Source organism: Eleutherodactylus coqui, unplaced genomic scaffold, assembly GCF_035609145.1.
Source record: "Eleutherodactylus coqui strain aEleCoq1 unplaced genomic scaffold, aEleCoq1.hap1 HAP1_SCAFFOLD_195, whole genome shotgun sequence".
Classification (NCBI taxonomy): Eukaryota; Metazoa; Chordata; class Amphibia; order Anura; family Eleutherodactylidae; genus Eleutherodactylus; species Eleutherodactylus coqui.
Window position 1 is genome coordinate 225435 of NW_027102227.1, and position 19614 is coordinate 245048.

Genomic DNA, 19614 nt, shown 5'->3' on the forward strand with positions numbered 1-19614 from the left:
TAGGAAAGGAGGAGGAGCTGTCAACGGGCATTCTAAGCTGAATGTGCCTGCTCTCGTCAGATCGCGGCCGCCAGCCAGCTTGAGGCCTGGCAAGTACCAGTATGGGTGACCGGCTGGGAATCCCAGGTCCCGTTGACTTTTAAGGCCGTGAGTAGGTTTCTTTCCTTTTCGGAAGTGCGTTCGCACTGCAGAAAGCCCATAGGAAAGGAGGAGGAGCTGTCAACGGGCATTCTAAGCTGAATGTGCCTGCTCTCGTCAGATCGCGGCCGCCAGCCAGCTTGAGGCCTGGCAAGTACCAGTATGGGTGACCGGCTGGGAATCCCAGGTCCCGTTGACTTTTAAGGCCGTGAGTAGGTTTCTTTCCTTTTCGGAGGTGCGTTCGCACTGCAGAAAGCCCATAGGAAAGGAGGAGGAGCTGTCAACGGGCATTCTAAGCTGAATGTGCCTGCTCTCGTCAGATCGTGGCCGCCAGCCAGCTTGAGGCCTGGCAAGTACCAGTATGGGTGACCGGCTGGGAATCCCAGGTCCCGTTGACTTTTAAGGCCGTGAGTAGGTTTCTTTCCTTTTCGGAGGTGCGTTCGCACTGCAGAAAGCCCATAGGAAAGGAGGAGGAGCTGTCAACGGGCATTCTAAGCTGAATGTGCCTGCTCTCGTCAGATCGCGGCCGCCAGCCAGCTTGAGGCCTGGCAAGTACCAGTATGGGTGACCGGCTGGGAATCCCAGGTCCCGTTGACTTTTAAGGCCGTGAGTAGGTTTCTTTCCTTTTCGGAGGTGCGTTCGCACTGCAGAAAGCCCATAGGAAAGGAGGAGGAGCTGTCAACGGGCATTCTAAGCTGAATGTGCCTGCTCTCGTCAGATCGCGGCCGCCAGCCAGCTTGAGGCCTGGCAAGTACCAGTATGGGTGACCGGCTGGGAATCCCAGGTCCAGTTGACTTTTAAGGCCGTGAGTAGGTTTCTTTCCTTTTCGGAGGTGCGTTCGCACTGCAGAAAGCCCATAGGAAAGGAGGAGGAGCTGTCAACGGGCAATCTAAGCTGAATGTGCCTGCTCTTGTCAGATCGCGGCCGCCAGCCAGCTTGAGGCCTGGCAAGTACCAGTATGGGTGACCGGCTGGGAATCCCAGGTCCCGTTGACTTTTAAGGCCGTGAGTAGGTTTCTTTCCTTTTCGGAAGTGCGTTCGCACTGCAGAAAGCCCATAGGAAAGGAGGAGGAGCTATCAACGGGCATTCTAAGCTGAATGTGCCTGCTCTCGTCAGATCGCGGCCGCCAGCCAGCTTGAGGCCTGGCAAGTACCAGTATGGGTGACCGGCTGGGAATCCCAGGTCCCGTTGACTTTTAAGGCCGTGAGTAGGTTTCTTTCCGTTTCGGAGGTGCGTTCGCACTGCAGAAAGCCCATAGGAAAGGAGGAGGAGCTGTCAACGGGCATTCTAAGCTGAATGTGCCTGCTCTCGTCAGATCGCGGCCGCCAGCCAGCTTGAGGCCTGGCAAGTACCAGTATGGGTGACCGGCTGGGAATCCCAGGTCCCGTTGACTTTTAAGGCCGTGAGTAGGTTGCTTTCCTTTTCGGAGGTGCGTTCGCACTGCAGAAAGCCCATAGGAAAGGAGGAGGAGCTGTCAACGGGCATTCTAAGCTGAATGTGCCTGCTCTCGTCAGATCGCGGCCGCCAGCCAGCTTGAGGCCTGGCAAGTACCAGTATGGGTGACCGGCTGGGAATCCCAGGTCCCGTTGACTTTTAAGGCCGTGAGTAGGTTGCTTTCCTTTTCGGAGGTGCGTTCGCACTGCAGAAAGCCCATAGGAAAGGAGGAGGAGCTGTCAACGGGCATTCTAAGCTGAATGTGCCTGCTCTCGTCAGATCGCGGCCGCCAGCCAGCTTGAGGCCTGGCAAGTACCAGTATGGGTGACCGGCTGGGAATCCCAGGTCCCGTTGACTTTTAAGGCCGTGAGTAGGTTGCTTTCCTTTTCGGAGGTGCGTTCGCACTGCAGAAAGCCCATAGGAAAGGAGGAGGAGCTGTCAACGGGCATTCTAAGCTGAATGTACCTGCTCTCGTCAGATCGCGGCCGCCAGCCAGCTTGAGGCCTGGCAAGTACCAGTATGGGTGACCGGCTGGGAATCCCAGGTCCCATTGACTTTTAAGGCCGTGAGTAGGTTTCTTTCCGTTTCGGAGGTGCGTTCGCACTGCAGAAAGCCCATAGGAAAGGAGGAGGAGCTGTCAACGGGCATTCTAAGCTGAATGTGCCTGCTCTCGTCAGATCGCGGCCGCCAGCCAGCTTGAGGCCTGGCAAGTACCAGTATGGGTGACCGGCTGGGAATCCCAGGTCCCGTTGACTTTTAAGGCCGTGAGTAGGTTTCTTTCCTTTTCGGAGGTGCGTTCGCACTGCAGAAAGCCCATAGGAAAGGAGGAGGAGCTGTCAACGGGCATTCTAAGCTGAATGTGCCTGCTCTCGTCAGATCGCGGCCGCCAGCCAGCTTGAGGCCTGGCAAGTACCAGTATGGGTGACCGGCTGGGAATCCCAGGTCCCGTTGACTTTTAAGGCCGTGAGTAGGTTGCTTTCCTTTTCGGAGGTGCGTTCGCACTGCAGAAAGCCCATAGGAAAGGAGGAGGAGCTGTCAACGGGCATTCTAAGCTGAATGTGCCTGCTCTCGTCAGATCGCGGCCGCCAGCCAGCTTGAGGCCTGGCAAGTACCAGTATGGGTGACCGGCTGGGAATCCCAGGTCCCGTTGACTTTTAAGGCCGTGAGTAGGTTTCTTTCCTTTTCGGAAGTGCGTTCGCACTGCAGAAAGCCCATAGGAAAGGAGGAGGAGCTGTCAACGGGCATTCTAAGCTGAATGTGCCTGCTCTCGTCAGATCGCGGCCGCCAGCCAGCTTGAGGCCTGGCAAGTACCAGTATGGGTGACCGGCTGGGAATCCCAGGTCCCGTTGACTTTTAAGGCCGTGAGTAGGTTTCTTTCCTTTTCGGAGGTGCGTTCGCACTGCAGAAAGCCCATAGGAAAGGAGGAGGAGCTGTCAACGGGCATTCTAAGCTGAATGTGCCTGCTCTCGTCAGATCGTGACCGCCAGCCAGCTTGAGGCCTGGCAAGTACCAGTATGGGTGACCGGCTGGGAATCCCAGGTCCCGTTGACTTTTAAGGCCGTGAGTAGGTTTCTTTCAGTTTCGGAGGTGCGTTCGCACTGCAGAAAGCCCATAGGAAAGGAGGAGGAGCTGTCAACGGGCATTCTAAGCTGAATGTGCCTGCTCTCGTCAGATCGCGGCCGCCAGCCAGCTTGAGGCCTGGCAAGTACCAGTATGGGTGACCGGCTGGGAATCCCAGGTCCCGTTGACTTTTAAGGCCGTGAGTAGGTTTCTTTCCTTTTCGGAGGTGCGTTCGCACTGCAGAAAGCCCATAGGAAAGGAGGAGGAGCTGTCAACGGGCATTCTAAGCTGAATGTGCCTGCTCTCGTCAGATTGCGGCCGCCAGCCAGCTTGAGGCCTGGCAAGTACCAGTATGGGTGACCGGCTGGGAATCCCAGGTCCCCTAGACTTTTAAGGCCGTGAGTAGGTTTCTTTCCTTTTCGGAGGTGCGTTCGCACTGCAGAAAGCCCATAGGAAAGGAGGAGGAGCTGTCAACGGGCATTCTAAGCTGAATGTGCCTGCTCTCGTCAGATCGCGGCCGCCAGCCAGCTTGAGGCCTGGCAAGTACCAGTATGGGTGACCGGCTGGGAATCCCAGGTCCCGTTGACTTTTAAGGCCGTGAGTAGGTTTCTTTCCTTTTCGGAAGTGCGTTCGCACTGCAGAAAGCCCATAGGAAAGGAGGAGGAGCTGTCAACGGGCATTCTAAGCTGAATGTGCCTGCTCTCGTCAGATCGCGGCCGCCAGCCAGCTTGAGGCCTGGCAAGTACCAGTATGGGTGACCGGCTGGGAATCCCAGGTCCCGTTGACTTTTAAGGCCGTGAGTAGGTTTCTTTCCTTTTCGGAGGTGCGTTCGCACTGCAGAAAGCCCATAGGAAAGGAGGAGGAGCTGTCAACGGGCATTCTAAGCTGAATGTGCCTGCTCTCGTCAGATCGTGGCCGCCAGCCAGCTTGAGGCCTGGCAAGTACCAGTATGGGTGACCGGCTGGGAATCCCAGGTCCCGTTGACTTTTAAGGCCGTGAGTAGGTTTCTTTCCTTTTCGGAGGTGCGTTCGCACTGCAGAAAGCCCATAGGAAAGGAGGAGGAGCTGTCAACGGGCATTCTAAGCTGAATGTGCCTGCTCTCGTCAGATCGCGGCCGCCAGCCAGCTTGAGGCCTGGCAAGTACCAGTATGGGTGACCGGCTGGGAATCCCAGGTCCCGTTGACTTTTAAGGCCGTGAGTAGGTTTCTTTCCTTTTCGGAGGTGCGTTCGCACTGCAGAAAGCCCATAGGAAAGGAGGAGGAGCTGTCAACGGGCATTCTAAGCTGAATGTGCCTGCTCTCGTCAGATTGCGGCCGCCAGCCAGCTTGAGGCCTGGCAAGTACCAGTATGGGTGACCGGCTGGGAATCCCAGGTCCAGTTGACTTTTAAGGCCGTGAGTAGGTTTCTTTCCTTTTCGGAGGTGCGTTCGCACTGCAGAAAGCCCATAGGAAAGGAGGAGGAGCTGTCAACGGGCAATCTAAGCTGAATGTGCCTGCTCTTGTCAGATTGCGGCCGCCAGCCAGCTTGAGGCCTGGCAAGTACCAGTATGGGTGACCGGCTGGGAATCCCAGGTCCCGTTGACTTTTAAGGCCGTGAGTAGGTTTCTTTCCGTTTCGGAGGTGCGTTCGCACTGCAGAAAGCCCATAGGAAAGGAGGAGGAGCTGTCAACGGGCATTCTAAGCTGAATGTGCCTGCTCTCGTCAGATCGCGGCCGCCAGCCAGCTTGAGGCCTGGCAAGTACCAGTATGGGTGACCGGCTGGGAATCCCAGGTCCCGTTGACTTTTAAGGCCGTGAGTAGGTTGCTTTCCTTTTCGGAGGTGCGTTCGCACTGTAGAAAGCCCATAGGAAAGGAGGAGGAGCTGTCAACGGGCATTCTAAGCTGAATGTGCCTGCTCTCGTCAGATCGCGGCCGCCAGCCAGCTTGAGGCCTGGCAAGTACCAGTATGGGTGACCGGCTGGGAATCCCAGGTCCCGTTGACTTTTAAGGCCGTGAGTAGGTTGCTTTCCTTTTCGGAGGTGCGTTCGCACTGCAGAAAGCCCATAGGAAAGGAGGAGGAGCTGTCAACGGGCATTCTAAGCTGAATGTGCCTGCTCTCGTCAGATCGCGGCCGCCAGCCAGCTTGAGGCCTGGCAAGTACCAGTATGGGTGACCGGCTGGGAATCCCAGGTCCCGTTGACTTTTAAGGCCGTGAGTAGGTTGCTTTCCTTTTCGTAGGTGCGTTCGCACTGCAGAAAGCCCATAGGAAAGGAGGAGGAGCTGTCAACGGGCATTCTAAGCTGAATGTACCTGCTCTCGTCAGATCGCGGCCGCCAGCCAGCTTGAGGCCTGGCAAGTACCAGTATGGGTGACCGGCTGGGAATCCCAGGTCCCATTGACTTTTAAGGCCGTGAGTAGGTTTCTTTCCGTTTCGGAGGTGCGTTCGCACTGCAGAAAGCCCATAGGAAAGGAGGAGGAGCTGTCAACGGGCATTCTAAGCTGAATGTGCCTGCTCCCGTCAGATCGCGGCCGCCAGCCAGCTTGAGGCCTGGCAAGTACCAGTATGGGTGACCGGCTGGGAATCCCAGGTCCCGTTGACTTTTAAGGCCGTGAGTAGGTTTCTTTCCTTTTCGGAGGTGCGTTCGCACTGCAGAAAGCCCATAGGAAAGGAGGAGGAGCTGTCAACGGGCATTCTAAGCTGAATGTGCCTGCTCTCGTCAGATCGCGGCCGCCAGCCAGCTTGAGGCCTGGCAAGTACCAGTATGGGTGACCGGCTGGGAATCCCAGGTCCCGTTGACTTTTAAGGCCGTGAGTAGGTTGCTTTCCTTTTCGGAGGTGCGTTCGCACTGCAGAAAGCCCATAGGAAAGGAGGAGGAGCTGTCAACGGGCATTCTAAGCTGAATGTGCCTGCTCTCGTCAGATCGCGGACGCCAGCCAGCTTGAGGCCTGGCAAGTACCAGTATGGGTGACCGGCTGGGAATCCCAGGTCCCGTTGACTTTTAAGGCCGTGAGTAGGTTTCTTTCCTTTTCGGAAGTGCGTTCGCACTGCAGAAAGCCCATAGGAAAGGAGGAGGAGCTGTCAACGGGCATTCTAAGCTGAATGTGCCTGCTCTCGTCAGATCGCGGCCGCCAGCCAGCTTGAGGCCTGGCAAGTACCAGTATGGGTGACCGGCTGGGAATCCCAGGTCCCGTTGACTTTTAAGGCCGTGAGTAGGTTTCTTTCCGTTTCGGAGGTGCGTTCGCACTGCAGAAAGCCCATAGGAAAGGAGGAGGAGCTGTCAACGGGCATTCTAAGCTGAATGTGCCTGCTCTCGTCAGATCGCGGCCGCCATCCAGCTTGAGGCCTGGCAAGTACCAGTATGGGTGACCGGCTGGGAATCCCAGGTCCCGTTGACTTTTAAGGCCGTGAGTAGGTTTCTTTCCTTTTCGGAGGTGCGTTCGCACTGCAGAAAGCCCATAGGAAAGGAGGAGGAGCTGTCAACGGGCATTCTAAGCTGAATGTGCCTGCTCTCGTCAGATCGCGGCCGCCAGCCAGCTTGAGGCCTGGCAAGTACCAGTATGGGTGACCGGCTGGGAATCCCAGGTCCCGTTGACTTTTAAGGCCGTGAGTAGGTTGCTTTCCTTTTCGGAGGTGCGTTCGCACTGCAGAAAGCCCATAGGAAAGGAGGAGGAGCTGTCAACGGGCATTCTAAGCTGAATGTACCTGCTCTCGTCAGATCGCGGCCGCCAGCCAGCTTGAGGCCTGGCAAGTACCAGTGTGGGTGACCGGCTGGGAATCCCAGGTCCCGTTGACTTTTAAGGCCGTGAGTAGGTTTCTTTCCGTTTCGGAGGTGCGTTCGCACTGCAGAAAGCCCATAGGAAAGGAGGAGGAGCTGTCAACGGGCATTCTAAGCTGAATGTGCCTGCTCTCGTCAGATCGCGGCCGCCAGCCAGCTTGAGGCCTGGCAAGTACCAGTATGGGTGACCGGCTGGGAATCCCAGGTCCCGTTGACTTTTAAGGCCGTGAGTAGGTTTCTTTCCTTTTCGGAGGTGCGTTCGCACTGCAGAAAGCCCATAGGAAAGGAGGAGGAGCTGTCAACGGGCATTCTAAGCTGAATGTGCCTGCTCTCGTCAGATCGCGGCCGCCAGCCAGCTTGAGGCCTGGCAAGTACCAGTATGGGTGACCGGCTGGGAATCCCAGGTCCCGTTGACTTTTAAGGCCGTGAGTAGGTTTCTTTCCGTTTCGGAGGTGCGTTCGCACTGCAGAAAGCCCATAGGAAAGGAGGAGGAGCTGTCAACGGGCATTCTAAGCTGAATGTGCCTGCTCTCGTCAGATCGCGGCCGCCAGCCAGCTTGAGGCCTGGCAAGTACCAGTATGGGTGACCGGCTGGGAATCCCAGGTCCCGTTGACTTTTAAGGCCGTGAGTAGGTTGCTTTCCTTTTCGGAGGTGCGTTCGCACTGCAGAAAGCCCATAGGAAAGGAGGAGGAGCTGTCAACGGGCATTCTAAGCTGAATGTGCCTGCTCTCGTCAGATCGCGGCCGCCAGCCAGCTTGAGGCCTGGCAAGTACCAGTATGGGTGACCGGCTGGGAATCCCGGGTCCCGTTGACTTTTAAGGCCGTGAGTAGGTTGCTTTCCTTTTCGGAGGTGCGTTCGCACTGCAGAAAGCCCATAGGAAAGGAGGAGGAGCTGTCAACGGGCATTCTAAGCTGAATGTGCCTGCTCTCGTCAGATCGCGGCCGCCAGCCAGCTTGAGGCCTGGCAAGTACCAGTATGGGTGACCGGCTGGGAATCCCAGGTCCCATTGACTTTTAAGGCCGTGAGTAGGTTTCTTTCCGTTTCGGAGGTGCGTTCGCACTGCAGAAAGCCCATAGGAAAGGAGGAGGAGCTGTCAACGGGCATTCTAAGCTGAATGTGCCTGCTCTCGTCAGATCGCTGCCGCCAGCCAGCTTGAGGCCTGGCAAGTACCAGTATGGGTGACCGGCTGGGAATCCCAGGTCCCGTTGACTTTTAAGGCCGTGAGTAGGTTTCTTTCCTTTTCGGAGGTGCGTTCGCACTGCAGAAAGCCCATAGGAAAGGAGGAGGAGCTGTCAACGGGCATTCTAAGCTGAATGTGCCTGCTCTCGTCAGATCGCGGTCGCCAGCCAGCTTGAGGCCTGGCAAGTACCAGTATGGGTGACCGGCTGGGAATCCCAGGTCCCGTTGACTTTTAAGGCCGTGAGTAGGTTGCTTTCCTTTTCGGAGGTGCGTTCGCACTGCAGAAAGCCCATAGGAAAGGAGGAGGAGCTGTCAACGGGCATTCTAAGCTGAATGTGCCTGCTCTCGTCAGATCGCGGCCACCAGCCAGCTTGAGGCCTGGCAAGTACCAGTATGGGTGACCGGCTGGGAATCCCAGGTCCCGTTGACTTTTAAGGCCGTGAGTAGGTTTCTTTCCTTTTCGGAAGTGCGTTCGCACTGCAGAAAGCCCATAGGAAAGGAGGAGGAGCTGTCAACGGGCATTCTAAGCTGAATGTGCCTGCTCTCGTCAGATCGCGGCCGCCAGCCAGCTTGAGGCCTGGCAAGTACCAGTATGGGTGACCGGCTGGGAATCCCAGGTCCAGTTGACTTTTAAGGCCGTGAGTAGGTTTCTTTCCTTTTCGGAGGTGCGTTCGCACTGCAGAAAGCCCATAGGAAAGGAGGAGGAGCTGTCAACGGGCAATCTAAGCTGAATGTGCCTGCTCTCGTCAGATAGCGGCCGCCAGCCAGCTTGAGGCCTGGCAAGTACCAGTATGGGTGACCGGCTGGGAATCCCAGGTCCCGTTGACTTTTAAGGCCGTGAGTAGGTTTCTTTCCTTTTCGGAAGTGCGTTCGCACTGCAGAAAGCCCATAGGAAAGGAGGAGGAGCTATCAACGGGCATTCTAAGCTGAATGTGCCTGCTCTCGTCAGATCGCGGCCGCCAGCCAGCTTGAGGCCTGGCAAGTACCAGTATGGGTGACCGGCTGGGAATCCCAGGTCCCGTTGACTTTTAAGGCCGTGAGTAGGTTTCTTTCCTTTTCGGAGGTGCGTTCGCACTGCAGAAAGCCCATAGGAAAGGAGGAGGAGCTGTCAACGGGCATTCTAAGCTGAATGTGCCTGCTCTCGTCAGATCGCGGCCACCAGCCAGCTTGAGGCCTGGCAAGTACCAGTATGGGTGACTGGCTGGGAATCCCAGGTCCCGTTGACTTTTAAGGCCGTGAGTAGGTTTCTTTCCGTTTCGGAGGTGCGTTCGCACTGCAGAAAGCCCATAGGAAAGGAGGAGGAGCTGTCAACGGGCATTCTAAGCTGAATGTGCCTGCTCTCGTCAGATCGCGGCCGCCAGCCAGCTTGAGGCCTGGCAAGTACCAGTATTGGTGACCGGCTGGGAATCCCAGGTCCCGTTGACTTTTAAGGCCGTGAGTAGGTTGCTTTCCTTTTCGGAGGTGCGTTCGCACTGCAGAAATATGAGGGTTAAAAATTCTAAGTGCAACACCAATCGGCCCACCCCACTTCCCCGTTGCCGGCCGTAAGAAGAGACACCACACACAGGAGTCTGGTCTAGCTCCTCACACGGGAGAAAAAACTGCGCACTTTATTACAGATTACATGAGATCTTATACCCTCTGCCCTCTCACCACTAGGGGGTGATGGGCTCATAACCATATATGGGCAGTCCGGATTTGCGGACTGAGACAGTGAAAATCATATAACAGTCATGTACATTTGAACATCTTGATATCTTGTTCCAGCGCTTCTGGGAAATCGGCCAAGTACATGCGGCCGTATCTGGTTCCTAGAACATCTCTCTCTGCCTTGAGATATCTGATGTAAGGTGACATTTAAGTTTTTTTTTCTCATTTGGAATTGAATAAAACTTGCATATAGGTATAAAAGCATAAAAAACACATATGGCAATATATATATATACCCTCACAAACCCCCCTAAAAAACTTAATATGGAGATCAAGCATCAGACCTTGCACTCTTCCTCGGTCGTCTCTCCCTTGCGTCAGGGTTTCTCCACTGCCCGTAAGTCCCTACTCCTAAAAGGGAGGGATCCCTACCTCACCTCAGAAGGAGGCCATGGATTCCCTGGGCTTATTTCCGGGCCTCCATACCCTCTATCTGTACAAGTTAACACCCCACAGGGTGTGCCCTCGCCGGAACCTAAGGTCTTCTGCACTTTCCCTAGGCAAATGGGAAATCCACTGACAGTCCATCTTATGAGACTGAGGCAGACACAGTACTAGTACATTTCTCCATTCTTCTGGTAACGTATCTGGTTGGCATTATCGGAACTGGCTCTTCATCTTTTTCAAACAAGGGAAATTTTGGTCACATTAAAGGGATAATACACAAACAGGAAATTACATACCCCACCTCTTTCTGCTAAAATCATATCCATGGCCACTCTATTTTGGAACGCCATGGATGCAGTGGGCCCTAACTGGTCAGCTAACCCTTGCAAAAGCATCTCTGGTGTAGTTTACAAACCTCTGCTAATTGTAATAGATATAATTCATCTAATCTACATTATTATTAACAGTAATAATAGCAAATAAGGACTCAAAACCTGCTTTAACCTGATCTCTAGAATTAAATTCATCTGGCACCCCCCTTGACACTCCTCTTGCATCTATGTATACATGTGGATCAAAGTTACCACCTGGAGCGTCAACGTCTCTCTTAGCACGATGCGGTGTTGGATTCTCACCCTCAGTGTAGGCTTCATATTGCACATTTGATTATATTAATTTGTTCTGAAACAGGGGCTAGTGTACAGTAGTCAAAGGTGTGTGTTGGAGGAATTGTACCACATTATAGCATGTAAAGGATATGCAGGATCATGAGTTTTTTCAGTGCCAAGTGGGCTTTCCTTCAAGCTTTACTGCAGTTGGGATGGTGAACAACATCTGGTAAGGACCTTTAAACAGGGTTTGTCTCTCAAACTTTTTCACATGGACCCTGTCACCTGGTTTTAGATTGTGACACTCATCTGTAGGACCTGGGATAAAAGCAGAGACTACAGAATACATTACTAACAATTCCTTGGAGGGACCCATGACAAAATTAACAAGAAAATCATTCACCAAACTCTGCTACTGTGACATGTATCCTCCTAAGGAAAAAAACTAATGAAAGACACTCAATTCAAGATTTACCCGTTTCCTCTATTGCCTTTTGTATCTACTTTCCCCCTACTCCGCGGATGGTAGGGTGTGTGAAAAGCCTGGAATATACCCAAAACAGACATGATGTGTTGCATTATTTCACCTGTGAAGTGTGTACCTTTGTTTGACTCAATCACTTCCGATACCCCATATCTGCGGATTACCTCATTCATGAGCTTCTGTGCAGTTACCTGCTTATTTACTTTGGTAACAGGGTAGGTCTCCAACCTGAAAAGACATCAACAACAACAAGCACATATTCATGCTTCCCAACAAGTAGGAGCTGAGTGTAGCCAATTTGCAATCCCTGAAATGGGTAGAGTGGTCTAGGCAAGTGTGATGTGGCAAATTTACTTCTGCCCTGTTGCTTACGGCAAAGATCATGCAAAATTGGACAAATGATGCAGCAGCTACAGAAAACCAAAGAGCCACCCGTCCTCGTTCAAGCGTTGACATCATTGTTGCTTTGACAGATGCGTCTTTCCGTGCGTCAGCTGGGCCATCATTGGGCACAGGGACCGTGGTAGGCAAGTGCTGTTGACTGTTCACCATACGCCGTCCCTTTTTAGTCCATTTGTCTTTTTCTTCCTTGCTGGCTCCTAACTGTAAAGTCATTAGCATATCAAAGTCCAATGTTTTTATCAAAGTTCAAGTTCAAATCAAAGTCCAAAATTATTATCAAAGTCCAAGTTTTATAAAAGTCCAAGTGTAGTCAAATTCTTCTTTTCTTCTGTCTTCCACGGCTTGAGGGCCGCTGCTTTTGCTGTGTGGCCTGTGATGGCGTTGCCTCTTGCTTCTCCGGTGTAGGAATTGGTGTGAGCTTTCCACCTTGTCAGGTAGAAATAGGGTCTCCATGACTCTGCACCGCTGCAACATTTTTAATTGGCTGTCCTGCTGAGGTAAAAAACTGTCTGGCCTTCCATGTTGGGCCGTAATCATGAGCTATGCCAAATGCATACCGGGAGTCAGTGTAAATGTTTGCCGTCTTACCTTCCTCCACTCTACACGCCTCCGTGAGTGCTTTTAGTTCCGCTTCTTGTACTGCGACATGCGGAGGCATTCTGCTTTTAGGACATCTTGTTGTGTGACCACTGCATATCCAGTGTGGAGTTGTCAATCACCCTGGGTACCATCTATAAAAAACAACTCAAAATATGCATTAACAAGGGCTTTCAGTAACTTTTTAAAACTTAAATTTTCTTGTTGCATCAATGCTAGACAATCAGGCTGGCATTTTATTTAAAAAAGATTAGAACCTTGTTGCAAAAAAAAATTTAAAAAATGTAAAAATGACTTGCAAAAAATTTAAAAATGGCTGATTTGCAATACCTAAAATGGCTGATTTGCAATACCTAGATCACCTATGCCTTCTCCTCCCCCCCTTTGAAACAGGGTACGCAATTGGAACAAGAGCACCCGGTTTCAAGGTAGTATAACATTGTAAAAAGATTTGATGGAAGCAGATAAGGCCTGTAAGATGTTAGCACCTATAACAGAAACATGAGTTACACCGGGACAGAAAAATCTACAAAACATCTACTAATATTTGAAATGTGATATCCCTTTAAGTGAATTCATTATTAGTCTGGTCCTGCCTGCAATATCTTTATCAAATTTCAGACAGGAGAAAAAAAAAAACAGGAAAAAAACTAGCTGCTCAAAATTCTCCCCCCTCCCTTGGACAAGAAGGATGAAACATTATTACGTACTATTACATCATATAGCTCCACCCCTTCGATATTGGCACACTGCGTCCGTCTTCTCAACTCCATTTCAGCTTAACCGTCCACACGTCCACATCTCAACCAAGCAAAGTCCCATGCATGGGGTAGGACTTTTACCCCCAGTCAATTTCCACATCACACATTCCACCACAGCTTGAACACGGGTCACTAACTCACATCCATCCATGCGCTCAAGTCTGCTCCGTCACCCCCCCATTGAGGTGTACCAGTACATGCAGATGCACGGACAAAAAAAGTTTGACAAACATACATACATCAGCTGAAAAACATTGAGGTGAGTGCTATTATTTTTATAAAGTACATGATTCTATTGAGATGAGATTGTGAATGAGCGCTATTTATGACAAATTATGTGAAAAAGTTTGCTGAGTGACTGAGATATTCTATATTTCTTATCTACTGAAGCTATTATATGCTGTATTAAACACTGAAGTATTTAGTTTCTGTGACCCTGAATTTGGAGTGAGTTCTGAAAGCCCCCACCCTTTTTTAAAACAAATCTCTTATCTCTCCGCGACTATGAAACACAAACTGAAATAATTTTGAGCTCAAACTATTGAAAAAACATTTTGAAATCATAATTAACACATATGCTGGGACCCTGCAACATTCATTTTCAACCCCTGTATAAGTAAGAATATACATTAGAAATTACTATATTTCCCTGCCTACTAAGACAGTATAACTAATTAAATTCATTTCAATTCATTGCAAGCAAGCCAAGATATTAACCAAGGATGTTATTTGTATTTTCTCTCTCGCTGTTATCTTCCTGACCTTGGAAGGCTACACAGAGTCGCAGCTATATGTCAACAACCTCTTCTCCCCTAAGAGCAAGCTGTTAACTATTTGCACATACAGTATATAAATATACACATATATATCCACCTAGTATGGATTATACATATTATCTATTATCTATCTTGTATTATACACATTTTCTTCCCTTCTTTGCCAACCAATCACGTGCATTATACTTCTCTCCCCTACCTAACTGCCAATATAACCTTCAATAGACACTCTCCTGACGCCCTCTTGATCACTTACTGTACTTTTCAACATTTCACTTACGGACACTTTCTTAAACAAATAATGTGTATATACGTAACTTTCTCTGACTGTCTCTCTCTCTTTCCTTCTAGCAAACCTTGGTCTTCCAAGGCACCTCTGGGTCCTAAAGACCTCCTCCCAGACACCATTTTGTAATCTACCGTGCGGGTCGGTGTCACACATTTTCATTAGAGTTTTCTTACATTTTACAGATTCATCCACACGGCGGCAGCCCTTGAGGGGCTCTGTCTTCTTTAATAAGGTCTTACGCATATTACAACAACAACAATAATAATAATAACACGCTCCATAGAGTGAATCCTTCTGACCCGAATTGTCAGCCCCTTATATATGGCAATACAACCGAAGGCATCTTCTTCTTATGGAACCAGTCCCAAAGAGTACATCCCTCTCCTCAGCTAAACCATCAACAACTAAACTACACTAAAACGGAGGGTTCCTTCGTCAATGGGACCTGTCTTACAGAGTGCTTCCCTCTCCTCTAAACCATTAACGACTAAATAAACTCGAACGGAGGGTTCCTTCGTCTGTGAGACCAAATGAAAAGTAAGAGGAAAAAAATTCTGCAGATACAACAAACAATCTAACAATCTCCACTATCGCTAAAACACTACGGACTTCAACAACAAATAAACTACAGACTAGTTTCTGGGTGAGCGATTGGTGCGCATATCACGGTCAGTGGTCCATGACGGCAAACCCGGAGCCCACACAAGTTACCGTGTAGAACTCTTAACCCAACCCATCCGGTCACAAACCACAGATAGTCAGTCCTGCTGCAAGACTCGCAGTGTAAAACACAACATAAATATATGTTTGTCTTACCTGGAGTTCTAAGTGAGTTGATCAGGCTCGGTTTGCAGTAGGACGGTTTCTCAGTAGCGTGGATCCGGGTGGAATGCGCTGTAAGCTCCGATTTTACCGCCCCAGTTGGTTGCGCCATTTATGAGGGTTAAAAATTCTAAGTGCAACACCAATCGGCCCACCCCACTTCCCCGTTGCCGGCCGTAAGAAGAGACACCACACACAGGAGTCTGGTCTAGCTCCTCACACGGGAGAAAAAACTGCGCACTTTATTACAGATTACATGAGATCTTATACCCTCTGCCCTCTCACCACTAGGGGGTGATGGGCTCATAACCATATATGGGCAGTCCGGATTTGCGGACTGAGACAGTGAAAATCATATAACAGTCATGTACATTTGAACATCTTGATATCTTGTTCCAGCGCTTCTGGGAAATCGGCCAAGTACATGCGGCCGTATCTGGTTCCTAGAACATCTCTCTCTGCCTTGAGATATCTGATGTAAGGTGACATTTAAGTTTTTTTTTCTCATTTGGAATTGAATAAAACTTGCATATAGGTATAAAAGCATAAAAAACACATATGGCAATATATATATATACCCTCACAGAAAGCCCATAGGAAAGGAGGAGGAGCTGTCAACGGGCATTCTAAGCTGAATGTGCCTGCTCTCGTCAGATCGCGGCCGCCAGCCAGCTTGAGGCCTGGCAAGTACCAGTATGGGTGACCGGCTGGGAATCCCAGGTCCCGTTGACTTTTAAGGCCGTGAGTAGGTTTCTTTCCTTTTCGGAGGTGCGTTCGCACTGCAGAAAGCCCATAGGAAAGGAGGAGGAGCTGTCAACGGGCATTCTAAGCTGAATGTGCCTGCTCTCGTCAGATCGCGGCCACCAGCCAGCTTGAGGCCTGGCAAGTACCAGTATGGGTGACTGGCTGGGAATCCCAGGTCCCGTTGACTTTTAAGGCCGTGAGTAGGTTTCTTTCCGTTTCGGAGGTGCGTTCGCACTGCAGAAAGCCCATAGGAAAGGAGGAGGAGCTGTCAACGGGCATTCTAAGCTGAATGTGCCTGCTCTCGTCAGATCGCGGCCGCCAGCCAGCTTGAGGCCTGGCAAGTACCAGTATGGGTGACCGGCTGGGAATCCCAGGTCCCGTTGACTTTTAAGGCCGTGAGTAGGTTGCTTTCCTTTTCGGAGGTGCGTTCGCACTGCAGAAATATGAGGGTTAAAAATTCTAAGTGCAACACCAATCGGCCCACCCCACTTCCCCGTTGCCGGCCGTAAGAAGAGACACCACACACAGGAGTCTGGTCTAGCTCCTCACACGGGAGAAAAAACTGCGCACTTTATTACAGATTACATGAGATCTTATACCCTCTGCCCTCTCACCACTAGGGGGTGATGGGCTCATAACCATATATGGGCAGTCCGGATTTGCGGACTGAGACAGTGAAAATCATATAACAGTCATGTACATTTGAACATCTTGATATCTTGTTCCAGCGCTTCTGGGAAATCGGCCAAGTACATGCGGCCGTATCTGGTTCCTAGAACATCTCTCTCTGCCTTGAGATATCTGATGTAAGGTGACATTTAAGTTTTTTTTTCTCATTTGGAATTGAATAAAACTTGCATATAGGTATAAAAGCATAAAAAACACATATGGCAATATATATATATACCCTCACAAACCCCCCTAAAAAACTTAATATGGAGATCAAGCATCAGACCTTGCACTCTTCCTCGGTCGTCTCTCCCTTGCGTCAGGGTTTCTCCACTGCCCGTAAGTCCCTACTCCTAAAAGGGAGGGATCCCTACCTCACCTCAGAAGGAGGCCATGGATTCCCTGGGCTTATTTCCGGGCCTCCATACCCTCTATCTGTACAAGTTAACACCCCACAGGGTGTGCCCTCGCCGGAACCTAAGGTCTTCTGCACTTTCCCTAGGCAAATGGGAAATCCACTGACAGTCCATCTTATGAGACTGAGGCAGACACAGTACTAGTACATTTCTCCATTCTTCTGGTAACGTATCTGGTTGGCATTATCGGAACTGGCTCTTCATCTTTTTCAAACAAGGGAAATTTTGGTCACATTAAAGGGATAATACACAAACAGGAAATTACATACCCCACCTCTTTCTGCTAAAATCATATCCATGGCCACTCTATTTTGGAACGCCATGGATGCAGTGGGCCCTAACTGGTCAGCTAACCCTTGCAAAAGCATCTCTGGTGTAGTTTACAAACCTCTGCTAATTGTAATAGATATAATTCATCTAATCTACATTATTATTAACAGTAATAATAGCAAATAAGGACTCAAAACCTGCTTTAACCTGATCTCTAGAATTAAATTCATCTGGCACCCCCCTTGACACTCCTCTTGCATCTATGTATACATGTGGATCAAAGTTACCACCTGGAGCGTCAACGTCTCTCTTAGCACGATGCGGTGTTGGATTCTCACCCTCAGTGTAGGCTTCATATTGCACATTTGATTATATTAATTTGTTCTGAAACAGGGGCTAGTGTACAGTAGTCAAAGGTGTGTGTTGGAGGAATTGTACCACATTATAGCATGTAAAGGATATGCAGGATCATGAGTTTTTTCAGTGCCAAGTGGGCTTTCCTTCAAGCTTTACTGCAGTTGGGATGGTGAACAACATCTGGTAAGGACCTTTAAACAGGGTTTGTCTCTCAAACTTTTTCACATGGACCCTGTCACCTGGTTTTAGATTGTGACACTCATCTGTAGGACCTGGGATAAAAGCAGAGACTACAGAATACATTACTAACAATTCCTTGGAGGGACCCATGACAAAATTAACAAGAAAATCATTCACCAAACTCTGCTACTGTGACATGTATCCTCCTAAGGAAAAAAACTAATGAAAGACACTCAATTCAAGATTTACCCGTTTCCTCTATTGCCTTTTGTATCTACTTTCCCCCTACTCCGCGGATGGTAGGGTGTGTGAAAAGCCTGGAATATACCCAAAACAGACATGATGTGTTGCATTATTTCACCTGTGAAGTGTGTACCTTTGTTTGACTCAATCACTTCCGATACCCCATATCTGCGGATTACCTCATTCATGAGCTTCTGTGCAGTTACCTGCTTATTTACTTTGGTAACAGGGTAGGTCTCCAACCTGAAAAGACATCAACAACAACAAGCACATATTCATGCTTCCCAACAAGTAGGAGCTGAGTGTAGCCAATTTGCAATCCCTGAAATGGGTAGAGTGGTCTAGGCAAGTGTGATGTGGCAAATTTACTTCTGCCCTGTTGCTTACGGCAAAGATCATGCAAAATTGGACAAATGATGCAGCAGCTACAGAAAACCAAAGAGCCACCCGTCCTCGTTCAAGCGTTGACATCATTGTTGCTTTGACAGATGCGTCTTTCCGTGCGTCAGCTGGGCCATCATTGGGCACAGGGACCGTGGTAGGCAAGTGCTGTTGACTGTTCACCATACGCCGTCCCTTTTTAGTCCATTTGTCTTTTTCTTCCTTGCTGGCTCCTAACTGTAAAGTCATTAGCATATCAAAGTCCAATGTTTTTATCAAAGTTCAAGTTCAAATCAAAGTCCAAAATTATTATCAAAGTCCAAGTTTTATAAAAGTCCAAGTGTAGTCAAATTCTTCTTTTCTTCTGTCTTCCACGGCTTGAGGGCCGCTGCTTTTGCTGTGTGGCCTGTGATGGCGTTGCCTCTTGCTTCTCCGGTGTAGGAATTGGTGTGAGCTTTCCACCTTGTCAGGTAGAAATAGGGTCTCCATGACTCTGCACCGCTGCAACATTTTTAATTGGCTGTCCTGCTGAGGTAAAAAACTGTCTGGCCTTCCATGTTGGGCCGTAATCATGAGCTATGCCAAATGCATACCGGGAGTCAGTGTAAATGTTTGCCGTCTTACCTTCCTCCACTCTACACGCCTCCGTGAGTGCTTTTAGTTCCGCTTCTTGTACTGCGACATGCGGAGGCATTCTGCTTTTAGGACATCTTGTTGTGTGACCACTGCATATCCAGTGTGGAGTTGTCAATCACCCTGGGTACCATCTATAAAAAACAACTCAAAATATGCATTAACAAGGGCTTTCAGTAACTTTTTAAAACTTAAATTTTCTTGTTGCATCAATGCTAGACAATCAGGCTGGCATTTTATTTAAAAAAGATTAGAACCTTGTTGCAAAAAAAAATTTAAAAAATGTAAAAATGACTTGCAAAAAATTTAAAAATGGCTGATTTGCAATACCTAAAATGGCTGATTTGCAATACCTAGATCACCTATGCCTTCTCCTCCCCCCCTTTGAAACAGGGTACGCAATTGGAACAAGAGCACCCGGTTTCAAGGTAGTATAACATTGTAAAAAGATTTGATGGAAGCAGATAAGGCCTGTAAGATGTTAGCACCTATAACAGAAACATGAGTTACACCGGGACAGAAAAATCTACAAAACATCTACTAATATTTGAAATGTGATATCCCTTTAAGTGAATTCATTATTAGTCTGGTCCTGCCTGCAATATCTTTATCAAATTTCAGACAGGAGAAAAAAAAAAAACAGGAAAAAAACTAGCTGCTCAAAATTCTCCCCCCTCCCTTGGACAAGAAGGATGAAACATTATTACGTACTATTACATCATATAGCTCCACCCCTTCGATATTGGCACACTGCGTCCGTCTTCTCAACTCCATTTCAGCTTAACCGTCCACACGTCCACATCTCAACCAAGCAAAGTC

The 19614-nt window shown here is 49.6% G+C and overlaps 48 pseudogenes; all 48 read left to right on the forward strand.

The window, feature by feature from the left end:
- The first annotated feature begins 19 nt into the window (after positions 1–19).
- LOC136600056 (5S ribosomal RNA) lies at positions 20–138 on the forward strand (annotated as a pseudogene).
- An 80-nt stretch (positions 139–218) lies between these two features.
- LOC136600069 (5S ribosomal RNA) lies at positions 219–337 on the forward strand (annotated as a pseudogene).
- An 80-nt stretch (positions 338–417) lies between these two features.
- On the forward strand, positions 418–536 carry LOC136600189 (5S ribosomal RNA; annotated as a pseudogene).
- Positions 537–616: 80 nt separating this feature from the next.
- Positions 617–735, forward strand: LOC136599845 (5S ribosomal RNA; annotated as a pseudogene).
- An 80-nt stretch (positions 736–815) lies between these two features.
- LOC136600392 (5S ribosomal RNA) lies at positions 816–934 on the forward strand (annotated as a pseudogene).
- Positions 935–1014: 80 nt separating this feature from the next.
- Positions 1015–1133, forward strand: LOC136600479 (5S ribosomal RNA; annotated as a pseudogene).
- Positions 1134–1213: 80 nt separating this feature from the next.
- On the forward strand, positions 1214–1332 carry LOC136600089 (5S ribosomal RNA; annotated as a pseudogene).
- An 80-nt stretch (positions 1333–1412) lies between these two features.
- Positions 1413–1531, forward strand: LOC136599846 (5S ribosomal RNA; annotated as a pseudogene).
- Positions 1532–1611: 80 nt separating this feature from the next.
- LOC136599847 (5S ribosomal RNA) lies at positions 1612–1730 on the forward strand (annotated as a pseudogene).
- An 80-nt stretch (positions 1731–1810) lies between these two features.
- On the forward strand, positions 1811–1929 carry LOC136599849 (5S ribosomal RNA; annotated as a pseudogene).
- Positions 1930–2009: 80 nt separating this feature from the next.
- LOC136600026 (5S ribosomal RNA) lies at positions 2010–2128 on the forward strand (annotated as a pseudogene).
- Positions 2129–2208: 80 nt separating this feature from the next.
- LOC136599850 (5S ribosomal RNA) lies at positions 2209–2327 on the forward strand (annotated as a pseudogene).
- Positions 2328–2407: 80 nt separating this feature from the next.
- Positions 2408–2526, forward strand: LOC136599851 (5S ribosomal RNA; annotated as a pseudogene).
- Positions 2527–2606: 80 nt separating this feature from the next.
- Positions 2607–2725, forward strand: LOC136599852 (5S ribosomal RNA; annotated as a pseudogene).
- An 80-nt stretch (positions 2726–2805) lies between these two features.
- LOC136599854 (5S ribosomal RNA) lies at positions 2806–2924 on the forward strand (annotated as a pseudogene).
- An 80-nt stretch (positions 2925–3004) lies between these two features.
- LOC136600456 (5S ribosomal RNA) lies at positions 3005–3123 on the forward strand (annotated as a pseudogene).
- Positions 3124–3203: 80 nt separating this feature from the next.
- LOC136599855 (5S ribosomal RNA) lies at positions 3204–3322 on the forward strand (annotated as a pseudogene).
- A 279-nt stretch (positions 3323–3601) lies between these two features.
- LOC136599856 (5S ribosomal RNA) lies at positions 3602–3720 on the forward strand (annotated as a pseudogene).
- An 80-nt stretch (positions 3721–3800) lies between these two features.
- Positions 3801–3919, forward strand: LOC136599857 (5S ribosomal RNA; annotated as a pseudogene).
- An 80-nt stretch (positions 3920–3999) lies between these two features.
- LOC136600190 (5S ribosomal RNA) lies at positions 4000–4118 on the forward strand (annotated as a pseudogene).
- An 80-nt stretch (positions 4119–4198) lies between these two features.
- On the forward strand, positions 4199–4317 carry LOC136599858 (5S ribosomal RNA; annotated as a pseudogene).
- Positions 4318–4795: 478 nt separating this feature from the next.
- On the forward strand, positions 4796–4914 carry LOC136599859 (5S ribosomal RNA; annotated as a pseudogene).
- Positions 4915–4994: 80 nt separating this feature from the next.
- LOC136599861 (5S ribosomal RNA) lies at positions 4995–5113 on the forward strand (annotated as a pseudogene).
- Positions 5114–5193: 80 nt separating this feature from the next.
- On the forward strand, positions 5194–5312 carry LOC136599862 (5S ribosomal RNA; annotated as a pseudogene).
- An 80-nt stretch (positions 5313–5392) lies between these two features.
- On the forward strand, positions 5393–5511 carry LOC136600027 (5S ribosomal RNA; annotated as a pseudogene).
- Positions 5512–5591: 80 nt separating this feature from the next.
- LOC136600602 (5S ribosomal RNA) lies at positions 5592–5710 on the forward strand (annotated as a pseudogene).
- An 80-nt stretch (positions 5711–5790) lies between these two features.
- LOC136599863 (5S ribosomal RNA) lies at positions 5791–5909 on the forward strand (annotated as a pseudogene).
- An 80-nt stretch (positions 5910–5989) lies between these two features.
- Positions 5990–6108, forward strand: LOC136600676 (5S ribosomal RNA; annotated as a pseudogene).
- Positions 6109–6188: 80 nt separating this feature from the next.
- LOC136599865 (5S ribosomal RNA) lies at positions 6189–6307 on the forward strand (annotated as a pseudogene).
- An 80-nt stretch (positions 6308–6387) lies between these two features.
- LOC136599894 (5S ribosomal RNA) lies at positions 6388–6506 on the forward strand (annotated as a pseudogene).
- Positions 6507–6586: 80 nt separating this feature from the next.
- LOC136599866 (5S ribosomal RNA) lies at positions 6587–6705 on the forward strand (annotated as a pseudogene).
- Positions 6706–6785: 80 nt separating this feature from the next.
- Positions 6786–6904, forward strand: LOC136600920 (5S ribosomal RNA; annotated as a pseudogene).
- Positions 6905–6984: 80 nt separating this feature from the next.
- On the forward strand, positions 6985–7103 carry LOC136599867 (5S ribosomal RNA; annotated as a pseudogene).
- Positions 7104–7183: 80 nt separating this feature from the next.
- LOC136599868 (5S ribosomal RNA) lies at positions 7184–7302 on the forward strand (annotated as a pseudogene).
- Positions 7303–7382: 80 nt separating this feature from the next.
- Positions 7383–7501, forward strand: LOC136599869 (5S ribosomal RNA; annotated as a pseudogene).
- An 80-nt stretch (positions 7502–7581) lies between these two features.
- LOC136599944 (5S ribosomal RNA) lies at positions 7582–7700 on the forward strand (annotated as a pseudogene).
- An 80-nt stretch (positions 7701–7780) lies between these two features.
- On the forward strand, positions 7781–7899 carry LOC136600254 (5S ribosomal RNA; annotated as a pseudogene).
- Positions 7900–7979: 80 nt separating this feature from the next.
- Positions 7980–8098, forward strand: LOC136599949 (5S ribosomal RNA; annotated as a pseudogene).
- Positions 8099–8178: 80 nt separating this feature from the next.
- Positions 8179–8297, forward strand: LOC136599902 (5S ribosomal RNA; annotated as a pseudogene).
- Positions 8298–8377: 80 nt separating this feature from the next.
- LOC136599884 (5S ribosomal RNA) lies at positions 8378–8496 on the forward strand (annotated as a pseudogene).
- An 80-nt stretch (positions 8497–8576) lies between these two features.
- LOC136600393 (5S ribosomal RNA) lies at positions 8577–8695 on the forward strand (annotated as a pseudogene).
- Positions 8696–8775: 80 nt separating this feature from the next.
- LOC136600485 (5S ribosomal RNA) lies at positions 8776–8894 on the forward strand (annotated as a pseudogene).
- Positions 8895–8974: 80 nt separating this feature from the next.
- Positions 8975–9093, forward strand: LOC136600090 (5S ribosomal RNA; annotated as a pseudogene).
- Positions 9094–9173: 80 nt separating this feature from the next.
- LOC136600070 (5S ribosomal RNA) lies at positions 9174–9292 on the forward strand (annotated as a pseudogene).
- An 80-nt stretch (positions 9293–9372) lies between these two features.
- Positions 9373–9491, forward strand: LOC136600451 (5S ribosomal RNA; annotated as a pseudogene).
- A 6024-nt stretch (positions 9492–15515) lies between these two features.
- Positions 15516–15634, forward strand: LOC136599870 (5S ribosomal RNA; annotated as a pseudogene).
- Positions 15635–15714: 80 nt separating this feature from the next.
- On the forward strand, positions 15715–15833 carry LOC136600071 (5S ribosomal RNA; annotated as a pseudogene).
- An 80-nt stretch (positions 15834–15913) lies between these two features.
- LOC136599871 (5S ribosomal RNA) lies at positions 15914–16032 on the forward strand (annotated as a pseudogene).
- The last annotated feature ends 3582 nt before the right edge of the window (positions 16033–19614 follow it).